The following is a 13,399-nucleotide window of genomic DNA, read 5'->3' on the forward strand; positions in this document are numbered from 1 at the left end:
ACGCGCTCCATAGCTTTGGTTATGGCCGGGTCCTGGGGGCAGAGCGATGGCTCGCTGAAGGGCAGGAGTCCCTTGCTCGTTCCTGCTACCCAGGCGTGCTGCTGGATGTTCTCCAGGGGGCGGCGCCTCCAGGGGTCCCGTGCCATCATTTGGCCAGCAGGTCCCCGCCCTGGACCATGAGTTAGGAGGTCAGGTGGTTGTTCCCGCCCAGGACCCACTCCCTGATAGCCCTGAGGCTGGGCCCCCTGAAGGGCAGTGTGCTGGTCACCATTTGGTAGGGCATGATGCCCAGGCTCCACACATGCACCTTGGGGTCATTGTACCGCTGGCCAAGGTAGACCTCGGGGGCCCTGTGTTCTGGGAGACAGCAGCACGTGCTCAGCACCCGGTTGAAGCCCTGGACGCTGAGCCCGAAGTCTGCCAGCTTGACTTTTTCCTCTCGGGTCAGCACAATGTTCTCGGGGCCTCACATCCCGGTGTGCAATGCCTTTGGCATGGCAGTATCTGAGGGCCACGAGGATCTGCTGAAAGAGCGGGTGGGCCTCACTCTCATCCAGGCGCCCACGCCTGTCCAAGAAGTCCTTCAGGTCCTCCCCCTGCACGTACTCCATGACGAGCTGCAGCTCCTGCCCGGTGTCCACCACCTGGAAGAGCTCCATGATGTTCGGGTGATAAAGGGCCTTCATGCACCCCATCTCGCGGGCCAGGAACTGGAGGTCAGGCAGCTCGGACTTCCAGACGCCCCTGATGTGCACCTTCGTGCCTGTGAGCTCGTGCAGCGCCAGCATAACCTTGGTGTGGGTGTCCCGCCCCAGCGCCTGCAGTGCCTGGTAGCTTTTTGCTTTATGTCCCTGGGGAGTGAGGCGATTGCACATAGCGCCTATGCACTTGGACTACGCCGACTACACTAAGCAGCCCTGACTGTGCTCACAGCCCTTGCGCTACCTCCGCTGACAACTGACTTTCCTACGATATTAACAAATGTACTAGTATTAATAGTACTCAAGTATTCACTAAACCTCACTAAACACTGACAATGCTAACTTAACTTAACCAGCAATACTAACTTCACTCACCTTACTAGCAATACTAACTGCACTAAAAATAAATGAAAATACACAATCAAACAAATTACAAATGATATAAAAATGTAAAAATATGATAGCAATAAACCAATTACAAACTATCCACTAAACTGAAGAATAAAACAGAACAACAACAAAGACCAATAGAATAAACAACAGAACAAGCCACAATTAGAAAATAAAAACTGGAAAAAACAAACAAACAACAACAACAAAAAACAAAACAAGAGAAACGACAAAGGGGGAGAAAGAACAAACAACGAAACAAGAACAGAAGGGAAAATGGGGGAGATTACTCAAAAAATAAAATCAAAAAACTAAAAACTGACATAAAAGAATAAAGAAAAAAGCCAATAACAAAACAATAAAGGAAAATAAAAAACAAGGAAATAAAAGGAAAAAGTAGAAAAAAGCAAATACAAAAAAAGCAAATACAAAAAAAAAAATCAAGGAAAAAAATGGAAAAAAAACAAAGAAAGAAAAATAAAGTAACTAAAATAAATAGCCTACACAAATAATTAAATAAATAAACAATAAATAAACCCAAAGAGAAAAAATATCCCAAAACAGGCTCTCACTGTCTCTCTCGTCGTCCGGAGTGCACAGGTCACTGTCCAGAGCTTCCCGGCTCCTGAGGACACAGGCGCAGTCCGGGCGGGCCTGATGCAGGCGGTGCCGGTGCCGTCACAAGGGCTCTTTGTGGCGTCAGAGCCACAGGCCACAGCCATTGGCAGAGGGAACCCCCAGCGGTTTCTCAGCCTTAATGAAGAAGCTGCCGCTTAACGACAACCCTTGGAATGCCCGAGAGGCCCTTTCATTTGTCCCGAGCAATCCCGTCCTGGGTTTTGGCTTTTCCAGGCGTCCCCATCCTGGCCCCGCCTTGTGCAGATGCTTTACTGTCGCGCTCACACTGTGGGGAGAACAGCAAACAGGGGGCGCAGGCGGTTGGGCGCGCGCTGGGGAGCTGTCCACAGCCTCTGCCGCGCCCGCGAGGGTCCGTGTGGCGCGCAGACCCCTCCTGCCCCGCCCGCTGCTCCCCTCAGCAGTGGATTTCAGTCAGTCTGCCTGTTCTGTTCCAGGCTGTCTCTGGGGAATCCTCTCACCCTCCCGCGAAGTTGGCCTTTACCACAGTTCTTGTGTAAATAAATAAAATAAATCTTAATTTTTTTTTTTTAAAAGGAGGCACAGTTACTAGTGTTGGAGTGAACTAGTAAGGTTTTTTTTTTTTATAGAGGCATGTTTATTTCTTTATTTATTTGTTTTTGTTTGTTTGTTCTGTTTACACATGCACTGGGTACAGTCAGAAGCGCGGGAGGGTGAGAGAATTCACCAGAGCCAGAGCGGGGAGCAGAGCAGGCAGAAGGACCGAAGTACACTGCTGAGGGGAGCAGCGGGCGGCAGGAGAGGTCTGCGCGCCATGTGGGACCCTCCTCCGGTGGCCGGGGAGCAGCCGGGGATCGAACCGGCGCCGCAGAGGCCGCGGGCAGCTTCGTAACCCAGCGCTCAACCGCTGCGCCACCGGGGAGGCCCTGAACTAGTAAGGTTTAAATTCTAAAATTTTCAAGAGGTAATTTCAGGATTCTTTCTCAGCATGTCTTTCTTTTGGGGGCTGTAAGTGTGTCATGGAGTCTAGTTTAGTAGAAAAATAACATTAAATAATAATACTATATACACAATAGTTCCTTTGAGAAGGAACAAACTACAAATACAATAGGTCATAACAATACCAATATGCTTAAAAACTAAACAAAAATGTTAGGTAATTCAGAATACTTCGTTTTTTAGGTTGCTTTTAACACTTTTGCCAAAATTGATTTAATAGTGATAAATATCAGGAAGTATAAGTATCATTGTTTTAATTCTATATATATTACGTATATCAATATGTGCACTTACAAATACATTAATAAATACATGAGGAAGGAGTTTTAGAGAAGAGAGGTTAATCATTTTTTCCAAGGTTACCTATAAATGATAGTCACTCAAAAGAAACAATGACTAATTATTGAGAAACTACACTGTACTTTTGTAGAATTGATAGTGTTCTAGTGATCAAGATATAGAGAGAATGTTGTGATAAAACTGACTTCTCAGTGACAGGGGAAAAAAAGCAATATAAATAAGTTTTAAAATAATCCAACAGAGAAATAACAAATGGTGATAGGATCTGTACAAAGGATCGAAACAAACCAATTGAATTTTCAATGCCATTTAGGATAACATCAAAATATGAAACCCTTCAGGATATTTTTAATAAAATGTATGTATCTGTAAAGCTATGAAAACATTATTCTTTCATGGAAATGATAAGACTTCAATAAATGACAATATGAACTCTATTGACAGACCAGGATGCATACAGCAAAGTTTGGGAGAAAGCACAATTGCAGAGGGGAGCACAGAGAGGCAGAAAGGACTGCAGTAAGAAAAAGGAGGTCAGTGTTTCATGTGGACAAAGAAGAACGAATTCTCAGATAAGGTCAAAGATATTCACAGAAACTAGTCACTCAGAACTTCATGCTCATTGTGAAAATGGAGAGAGGTGTTGGCGAGTGGAGTGAATTGAATAGTTTGTGTTTGAGGAAAATCTCTTTGCATTGGGGAAACTAGATTGTAGGAGAACAAGATGCAACAGGGAAAACAACGGAGAAACTTGCAGTAGACAAAGAGAGAGGAGTGGGTCAGAGTGGTACTTTGCTTAGGATGTTAGCTAATAGGGCTGATGTGGATGGATATAGAAAGTGAGGGAAAGACAGAAATTAAAGATGCTGCCAAACTTTCTATCCTGAGCAACTTGGTAGATGTAATTACTATTTGCTTTTTTTTTTTTTTTAAGTTTTATTTTCATTTGCTGAATTCAGAGAACAAAGAGTAGAGGTTTGGGTAAATAGAAGATTGGTTTAGTTGAAGAGGTTAGATTCCATCTTCTTTCATAAGAAATCACACCACTCTATCTAACAAAGATTTATTGATATATAATGTTGTGGGGAAGAATCAAGGTGGAGGCCCTGTTGCAGGGGTGAAAGAATTCACCAGAGACAGATGAGAACAGACCAGGTGAATTTATTGAAATACACTGCTAAAAGAAGCAGAGGGAGAAATAGGAGGGGTGTACTGTTCAGAGTTTGGGTCCCAAGTCTCTATTTATACTCTAGACACCATTGACTAGTTAGGGTGACTAGTCTTGGGTGTGTCCTGACTGATGATCCGAATCAGCATAGAGGGTCATCAGTTCTGGGCTTCACCAGCTTAAGGTCCATGTTTCCATGGCAGTTCCATCCACTCCCTTTATCATTCCAGCCTCCCATACTTGCCTGCTTGGTAAGAAGTGGGAGCTTGGTTTTCAAATTCTTAATGATACTTTGACAGGCCAGAGGTGCAGGGGTGAAAATTTTCACCAGAGGCAGACTGGAGAACAGAAAAGGGACATTTGTTCAAATACTCTGCTAAGAGAAGCAGCTGGGGAGACAGGAAAGATCTGCAAGTGAAGAAAGATCTGGGGCTCCCTTTTATAACTGGTTTTGTCAGTTTTGCTTTGGGGAGTTAGTTTTGGGCTGGCTAGTGCAGGGGTGTCTGATCCTGGGGGATTGATCTTTGACCCAGAATATGTCCTGGCCTTGCCTCCACATTCCTGGTCAAAGGGATCCATCTTACCGTTTGGTACCCAGAGCAGCCTTATCAATTGTTTCTGTGTTCAAGCCTCCCAAACCTTCCTGCTGGGCAAGGGGTAGGGGCTTAATTTTAACCTTATTTAACACTACCTCACCAGATACCATTTGATTTCTGTTTTTCTACCACAGTAGATACTTTCCTATATGTGATTTACATTCCCTCTTCCTGGTCTTCACCTGTCTGCATCCGTTAAATTTGGAAGTCTCTACTGACAGAAACAATTCAAAGCATGCACTTTATGACTTAACACTCTTATATCAGTAAGTGTCAAATAAATTACCAAAAAGAGAAGCCCAAATCCCCAAAGGTAAACATGGAAGCAATTCTACAATTTCTTAAGAGAGCATTTCTGACAATTAAATTGTAAGTTATGGTGAAATCAAAAGTAGCAAAAGGGGTGAATAGAGTTGCTTTATGTTTTATTGCTAATTCCCTGTCAAAGCCATATGCTTAATTACCAAATATTAGAACATGTGACCATCAAGTTGTTAGGGGGAAAGGATGTCCTGAGCTAATTCCATACAGGCTTTGTGGACTCCACCCCCACTCCAGACCAAAGCCATAAGGACACCGGGAAAGACAAATCCTATCACCACCAAAAGAGGGTTGCTGGGACCTGAGGGTGCAGTTAAGCAGCCAGGTTTGATATAAAACCAGACACATGGGTCTTGGGGGCCCCCTTTTTGGCTTTACGGCTCTTGGCTCGCGGCCAGATCTCAGAGTACCATTGGGTTTCCAGGTCGGCGGAACGGGTAGGACGCATTTAAGACTTTATCTCCCTATTTTCTCCCTGAGTTGTACATTTCCTCATTTCCCCTTTCCTCAGAGTGCACTCATCCCTCTTGTGGACCTGACTCAGTATGCTCCTGACTACACTGAGTGGGATGAGGAGAGAGCTCGTGCATGGGGATTTACTGAGTTTGACCCCAGCTCCACTTGGAGAGTAAACTCCCATGGGATGATACTCCTCCCGGAGGCCCTGGTATATCCGGTGCTAAAACATCTTCACGAAGGATCTCACTATGGGAGAGATGCCTTATTAGAAACAGTGTGCCCATATTTGAAGGACCCATATTACATAAAATAGCACACCTGGGGCTGTCAACTATGTGCCAGGAATAACCCCAAGACTGACTCCCACCCTAAAGCCATTTGGGTTTAATATCGGGGCAAGTGCCCTTTTGAGGACTGGCAGGTGGACTTTACACAAATACTTAGAAAAACAGGCAGTTTCAAATACCTACTGGATTTTGTGGACATGTTCTCCGGATGGGTGGAAGCTTTTCCCATAAAGATGGAGAAAGCTTCCAAGGTGGCAAAAGAGCTGCTGAAGGAGATAATCCCTCGATTTGGGTTGCCCAACTCCATCCAGAGTGATAATGGGCCAACATTCATCTGTGACTTTACTCATGCAGTAAGCAATGTGTTACAGATCAGCTGGAAATTGCATGCTGCATGGAGACCACAAAAATGAACCACACCTTAAAGAAAACCTTGGCAAAACTGTGCCAAGAACCACATCTTCATTGGGACCAAGTACTATCCCTTGCCCTCCTCCAGATAAGAGTGGCACCTAGAAGTGGGCTACAATTAAATCCCTTTGAAAGTGTGTTTGGAAGACCTTTCCAGGCCTCAGTTCGGAAAGGCGGTCCAGAAATAGCACAAGATTGCCGCATCATACAATATGCGAAACATATCCAGGAGGTTCTGGCAGTAATTCACAACTTTGCAACCTCGAGGATCTCTATGCCTCCTGATCAACCATTGTATCCCTTCAGACCTGGAGAGCATGTCTTACTCAAGACTTGGCAGAGTGGGGATGCCAAAAACCAGCTGTCAGAAAAATGCACTGGTCCACATGACGTTTTGCTGAGCATACATACTTCTTTGAAATTTGCAGGCTTAAAACCCTGGGTACATCATTCCAGAGTTAAGCAAGCACCAGAAGGAACGGACCCAGGGACAGAGTCCCACTGGTCTTGCGAACCCATTGAGGACTTGAGAAGTTTATTTAAGAAAAAAGACAAAAACTTGAATGTTACTGACTTCTTTTCCAGTTATTGTTGCAGGATGTCCAAAGATTCACTTTTCTGGATTTTTTTTTTAAGATTTATTTATTTATTTATACAAGCACTGGGTACAGTCAGAAGCACAGGAGTGTAAGAGAATTCACCAGAGCCAGAGCGGGGAACAGAAAAGTCAGACTGACGAAATACACTGCTGAGGGGTGCAGCGCATTAGGCAGAGGAGGTCTGTCGTGCCATGTGGGACCCTCGCCAGTGGCCAGGGATTGAACTGGCACTGCAGAGGCTGCGGGCAGCCCCACAGTCCAGCGCTCAACCACTGTGCCACCAGGGGAGGCCTGGATTCACTTTTCTGAAGAAACCCTAAGATGACTAACATGCTTAAACCAATCTTCTTCCTTTCAAAATTTAGGAGATGTGAAATAACATCTAGAATCACGCATATGCTGGCAGTATTTTTTTTTTTTTTTATATACAGAAAGGCTTTCAATCTTGATTTTGGTATTTCCTTTTAACCTTTTTTTTTTTTTTTTTTTTAACTTCAAGGTTTATTTTCTGCTTTGTTTTGTTACTTTGGCCTGTGAGTGAAACTGCAGTTGTATAAGATACCCCACGCGTGATAAATTGTTACTAAAGAGCTCTTTGTGTCTATATGTTGTATGTCTGTATGTCCTTTCCTTGTGTCCTTGTCTTGGCCTCTAGTGGTTGACAAATTGTTAGCAAAGTGCCTATAGACAGTGAAAAAAAAGAGTCTCCAGTTATGAGGAAAAGCTAAAGGTTATGGTTTGATTGTCAACATTGTACTACTGAACTAAGCCGGTGCCTTCATAGAGATTGAATATTGTTGTTTCTGCTGCTTTCTGATATTTATGGCAAAGCTTCCCAGAAATCTAAATTCAAGTACAAATTTCGTAGCCTGTCTTTTGGCCAATGCAAGGAAATTTTGTGGAACCTCAGTAGAGCTCCTGAGACACTCCACATTTCCTCCCTTTCCTCCTGGGAAAGGTATTAGATGAATTTGTCCTATTTGGCTTACCTAGTAGGGAAAACTAGAAGGGAAGCATTGTCACTTGGGAAAATGGGTAACACCTTGACCTGATTATGTATGTAAATTGTCAATGGTGATTGTCGCCTTGTGATATTGTATACTTCAATTGTTTATCGACAGAAACTGTTTCTGGAGAAAATAGGGGTAAAAGGCCTCAACAGATTCCTATTGATGGAATTGTTGAATGTAAAAATTTCCTACAAAGGACTGAATAGATCTGGAGACTCACCTGATTTTTACTAAGTTTTGACATAATACAGGTAATTTTTTTTTTTTTTTTTGCCTTTCATTCTGAATCCACCAAAATTTTCTTGTTTTGACTGACCAGGAGGTGCAGCGATGTTGAATTTTTTCTTTTTTCAGCAGAGCTAACTTGTGTTCACATTTTCTCTCCCCTTCATACCAACACAGCATAAAAATAGTGGTAGTAATTTTTTTTTACTACTTATCTCAGAGACTGTTTTTACATAACTTCCATAGGGATTTTGTCTGCTTAAACTAAAAAAATTGGACATGAGTTTCATTGTGGCTTTGAGTGGAGTTCTTCCAGGAAGTTGAAGCAGAGCTGAACCAAGAAGAGGAGAACCTGTTGCTTTGTTCTTAGTGTTCCAGAGACCTCCAAAGAAGGTGAGGAAGCTTGCCTCCATTGGCAGGACTGGACAACCTGGCAAATGAAAAAGTCCTGGTACCCTCAAGAAGAGGAAAGCCCAGGTGGAGTCTGATGAGACCAACTTTGTTCCTGAAGCCTACATGGACCAAATGTCAAGAGTTCACTCTGATCCTATATGGAGTATTCCAAAAGCCAGCTAAAATTGCTGTTTAGTTATTTTGCCCTATGATTTTATGCAAAAATAGGTAATATGGCTTACAAGTAGATTTAGTTTGCAAACTTTTGCTATGCCATTAAAAGAATTTGGGCTCAAGGTTGAGAGAACATGGTTTTTACATAAGTTGAACCAATTTTAAGATTTTTTCTTGTGATTTTGACATATTTGCTGTCTTGTTTTGGCTAATGCCTCCAGATTTTGTTTGTTTTTGTTTTTTGTTTTGGCTTGCACTGATGAACTCTTTTTCCAGGACTGGAGGACTTTTGCTTTCCACAATGGACTATACCTGAAAAGACTGGTTTTCTTTCACACTGGAACCCTGAAAAATTTTCATCTGAGACTGTATCCCAGCATCCATACATTTGATCTTCATCACCATGGAAATGGTGGCAAAAAGTGAATGGGGGAAATTGCTAGGGGGAAAGGATGTCCTGAGCTAATTCCATACAGGCTTTGTGGACTCCACCCCCACTCCAGTCAAAGCCATGAAGACACTGGGAACTACAAATCCCATCTTCACCCAAGGGAGGGTTGCTGGGATCTGAGGGTGGAGTTAAGCAGCCAGGTTTGGTATAAAACCAGACACGTGGGCCTTGGCGGGGCGGAGGGGGGTGGTGGTGGAGTCCCTTGTCTTCATGGCTCTTGGCTCACCGCCAGCTCTCAGTGTGCCATTGGGATTCCAGGTCAGTGGAGATGAGTAGGACGCATTTAAGACTTTATCTCCCTCTTTTCTCCCGAGTTGTACATTTCCTCATTTCCCCTTCCCTTGTAAATAAACCCTTTATTAACCTTTTGTGTGCCTGCAGTGGAGTATTAATAAGTCCCTTTTAAGCTCCCGGGTGAGGACCCACAGTCAGGCAACCCGTTTTATTTCAGGGCTGCCTTGTAACACTTTCACTTCTCAGATTACAGACCATTGATGTGAGAAAATGGGGGGTATCGCACCCTGAAGGGCCTGTTTCCCCATCTCATCTCCAGCTGGCCTCGTTATAATCAGTCACACACAGACAGTCACAGCAAACAGCCATCAGAACAGCCCGTCACAGCTGGTGCTCCTGGTATCCATTACGTTCAGCCTCCAGTACTGGTTATCAGCCCCCGGCCTCACCCAGACACTACACTGCCACAGTCAGTTTGCATGAATTCATCAGGAACAGAAATTATTATGCAGACTTTTTAATCTTGCTTTGTCAGACCTTCATACAGGAACCCTCAGACTGAGAGCTCCTAACAGCCAGGAGTCAGGGCTCAGGACCACACCAAGTTCTCACCACCAGAATTGGCCTGCAGTACCTGTATCATTGGGAAAATTCCTCTTGAGGCTCCCATGACATTTGGGGTTTCTGGACCTGCCAAGGGGTTGCCTTCTTTACCCTCATGACAGACCCTTGTACCCGTTAAATAGGTGCCAGTTTATTGTTGTCTTGCAGCCTCTGAGATCAGTCTGGTTTCTGGAAACACAACATTCCAGACAAAGCCTTGGTAAAATATCCATATTTCCAATTGTCTATTAAAGAGAAGGGGAAAAAGAACTTTACTGGATTTATGCAAACTTTTTTTTTTAACGATTTATTTACGCATAGAAGAGCTGGGGTATAGGTCAGAGGTGGTGGGGAAGCTGGTGAGAGGATTCACCAGAGACAGAGTGGGAAACAGAACAGGCAGATCTACTGAAATACACTGCTGAGGGGAGCAGCGGGCAAGTAGGGAGAGGTCTGCTGCACCATGTGGGCAGCTCCCTGGCAGGGGATCCATCTCAGGCCATCACGGTGTCTCTTCCAGGTGTTTCCTTCCACGTCTCTTAAGTTCTTGGTTCAAGTCCAAAGCCAAGAAGCAAGGGGCCTTCTCCACACGTCTCTCTCCTGTGCGTCTCCGGGTGCTCTCTGCACTGACAAACCTTTATGTTCTGAGCAAACAACCCACCAGAACAGCCCATCACAGCTGATACTCTTGGTGTCCGTCCTGTTCAGCCCCAGAACTTGCCGTCAACCTCCTGGGTATCCTGCCCCTGGTACATCAGAGGGTGTCAGTGTCTGGCAATCTTTGGGTCATCAGCAGGGCAGGATCTCAGTTTAAAACAAGAGCTTTAGTTCAAAGAAAACAGATCATGAGTCATGTAGCGTGTGCGTGCAGCCTGTGTGTTTGCAGGTTCCTGTACTAGGTATGGGCCCTTCCTCCCTGGCCCCCTCTCAAAAGGACAGAGCTGAGGTAGAGGACAGGGCACTGTCTGTGGTTCTCACCCATGTGCTCAATTGCAACCACTCAGGCTCAGGGAACAGCAATGAGGTTTCATTAACAAACAGGAGAGCAGGGAAATAAAGAGTTTCTAAGGGCTCAGTGGTAGCTGTTCACCCCAGATAATGTCCGCAGTGTCCAATAGTCCCAAATTAAGGCTGCCGTGCAATGTGGTACAGTCCCGTCAGGGAGGGCCTGGAGGTGGAGCACAGCCGCAAGGACTAGGCCAGGATCCAACTCACAGTGGCATCGGGAGGTGCTCATAGGGGGTGCTCCCCTCTGAGGTGACACCCCAACAGGCACAGCCACAGTCTGAATGCCAGGCTGGACTAGAAGGAGGCAATAGCAGTGGGAGGTGGTGCCAGACAGACAGCAGCATGACAGGTCTCAAAGGGGAACTTGCTGCTGTAGCCCCAGTGGGCTGCACGCCCTGGGGTGGTATGGGTGGGACAGAGAGCCTCTACTGCCAGATTGGCTGCGGCCTTTGTCCCTGACACTAACGGGGGCTGGTGGTGAAGTGCCCACCTACTGTCGCCCTCTGCCATTCCCTCTGCTGGTTGCAGTGGACACAGCTGTCAGGGCGGCGTGGGCCCTGTCCTCAAGCTGCGGCCTCCTGGAGCCTGCCAGGGTGGGTGGGGTCCATTCAAACCTAGCTGAGACCCCCATAGCTATCATCCCTAGCCCATGAGATGGCCTCAGCGAAACTGTCCTGTGGCACCCACTGCAGGGCGGCCTTGGTGCTGCCCAGAAACAGCTCTTCCGGGGGCAGGGGAGGGGGAGCCTAAGCCCTAGGGGATCCTGTGCTTAACCCTGGCTTGCTCTGGGGGAGGGGCCGTCTGAAGGCTGCCTGCCACCGGCAGGAAACCCCCTCTGCCACCACCTCTAGAGCTGTGCCCACCAGCTCCCACCCGCACACACAGGGTGCCAGGGCAGGAAACCCCCACTGCTGCTGCCAGACCTTTCAGCCTCCTGCTCCCACTGGCCTCTGGCTATGCCCACTGGGGCAGCCCCACCAACAAAGCCCGCATGTCCCACCACTCAGGGGGCAGGACAGAGCTGGGTAAGGCCCAGGGGTCTGGAGTCAGTGTCACACACTGTACTATTATATACAAACATACACACATTCACACATATCTATTAATGCCTTTAGTAAATTTTATTTGAAAAAATTGCATCATAAATTTGTATCAAATGAGTGAGAAATCCATCTAGGGATAGTAGCAGGCCCTCCGCATCTCTCCTTCACATGCTTCACTGTCTGAAATGCTGGGTGGCATCCCCACCCCTTTCTTACAACCCAGATGTTACATTAGGAAATGCTGTAAAGTCCACCTCTAAATATATCCAGATATAACGACTTCCTGTTATTTTCCTGATCACACCCCATAAAGCTACCAAATTTTCCATCCTAGAATCTGTGCTAGTTTCCTACATTTCTCTTCCCACCTCTCACCTTCCCCTCTTGATTCTGCACAGCAGCCAGACGGAGGCTTCTGAAGAGAAGTTGCACCGTGTCACTCTCTGTCCAGAAAGGTCTGTTAATCCCACATCTTACTCAGAGAAAAGATGATGAATTCCAAACCAATCTTCAGTGACAAGCCCAAATATTTGGCAATTATTTCCTTTTATAGAAAAGTGTAGGTTTTTCACCTTGAAACATAGCAAAAGCCCAGTGTATCAGTTTAGTGAAAAATCCAGCAGCCAAATACACTACGTGGCCATCAAGTTTCCCTTTGAAAATACATTTAGATTCACATAATTTTATGCTTATTACATAAAGGTTTTAAATAAAACCATCAAAATCTTTAGCTAAATAATCCCACATCTGGACTGAATCATGGTAGTATGGATGTTTTTTTAAATTCCAGTTTATTTATTGATCAGTAACATGTAACATTTGACAATGATCAGAGAAGAAGCTTCCTGTGTGTAGGGAGATGACAGTGTCATCACACCTGCTAGGAAGTGGGTCACTTGCACAGTCACTACTGGATTCTATCAGACCTGCTGTCATGCTGAGGCTTCCCCGTGAGCAAAGTATGACAAGTGGTCACTGCCAGGCCAGCAGGGAAGACGGAGCTCACTCCTGACACCAGGCACCACCTGAATCATGTGTTTGTGTTTCCTTGTTATGGCGCTGAGCCTTGGTGTTATTAAACACAATGAGATTTTCTTAATGAACGTGGTGGGTTAACAGAAAAGGACATAACCTGGTCCCCTCAATCATTTACTTTCTCTCCACCTTTTTAAAAATTAGTGTTGAGACAATATGAGTTACAGATTCACTGGCTGGAAAGACACAGTCACCCCTTAGTGTTTATGCAGGAGGTTGGTTTCTCTTGGTCTGTCAGCATGACCATCTCTCAGCAGGGCCCTCAATGTAGGGTTTCAAATGCTACCAAATCTCCCAGCTGGATGTAGATTATTTTCCCTCATTAAAAATATTTAATAGGGCCTCCCCAGTGGTGCAGTGATTGAGCGCAGGGTTGGGAAGGTGCCTGCAGCCTC

Source organism: Talpa occidentalis, unplaced genomic scaffold (genome assembly GCF_014898055.3).
Source record: "Talpa occidentalis isolate TD23 unplaced genomic scaffold, MPIMG_talOcc4v2.1 talOcc4.2, whole genome shotgun sequence".
NCBI classification, from domain to species: domain Eukaryota; kingdom Metazoa; phylum Chordata; class Mammalia; order Eulipotyphla; family Talpidae; genus Talpa; species Talpa occidentalis.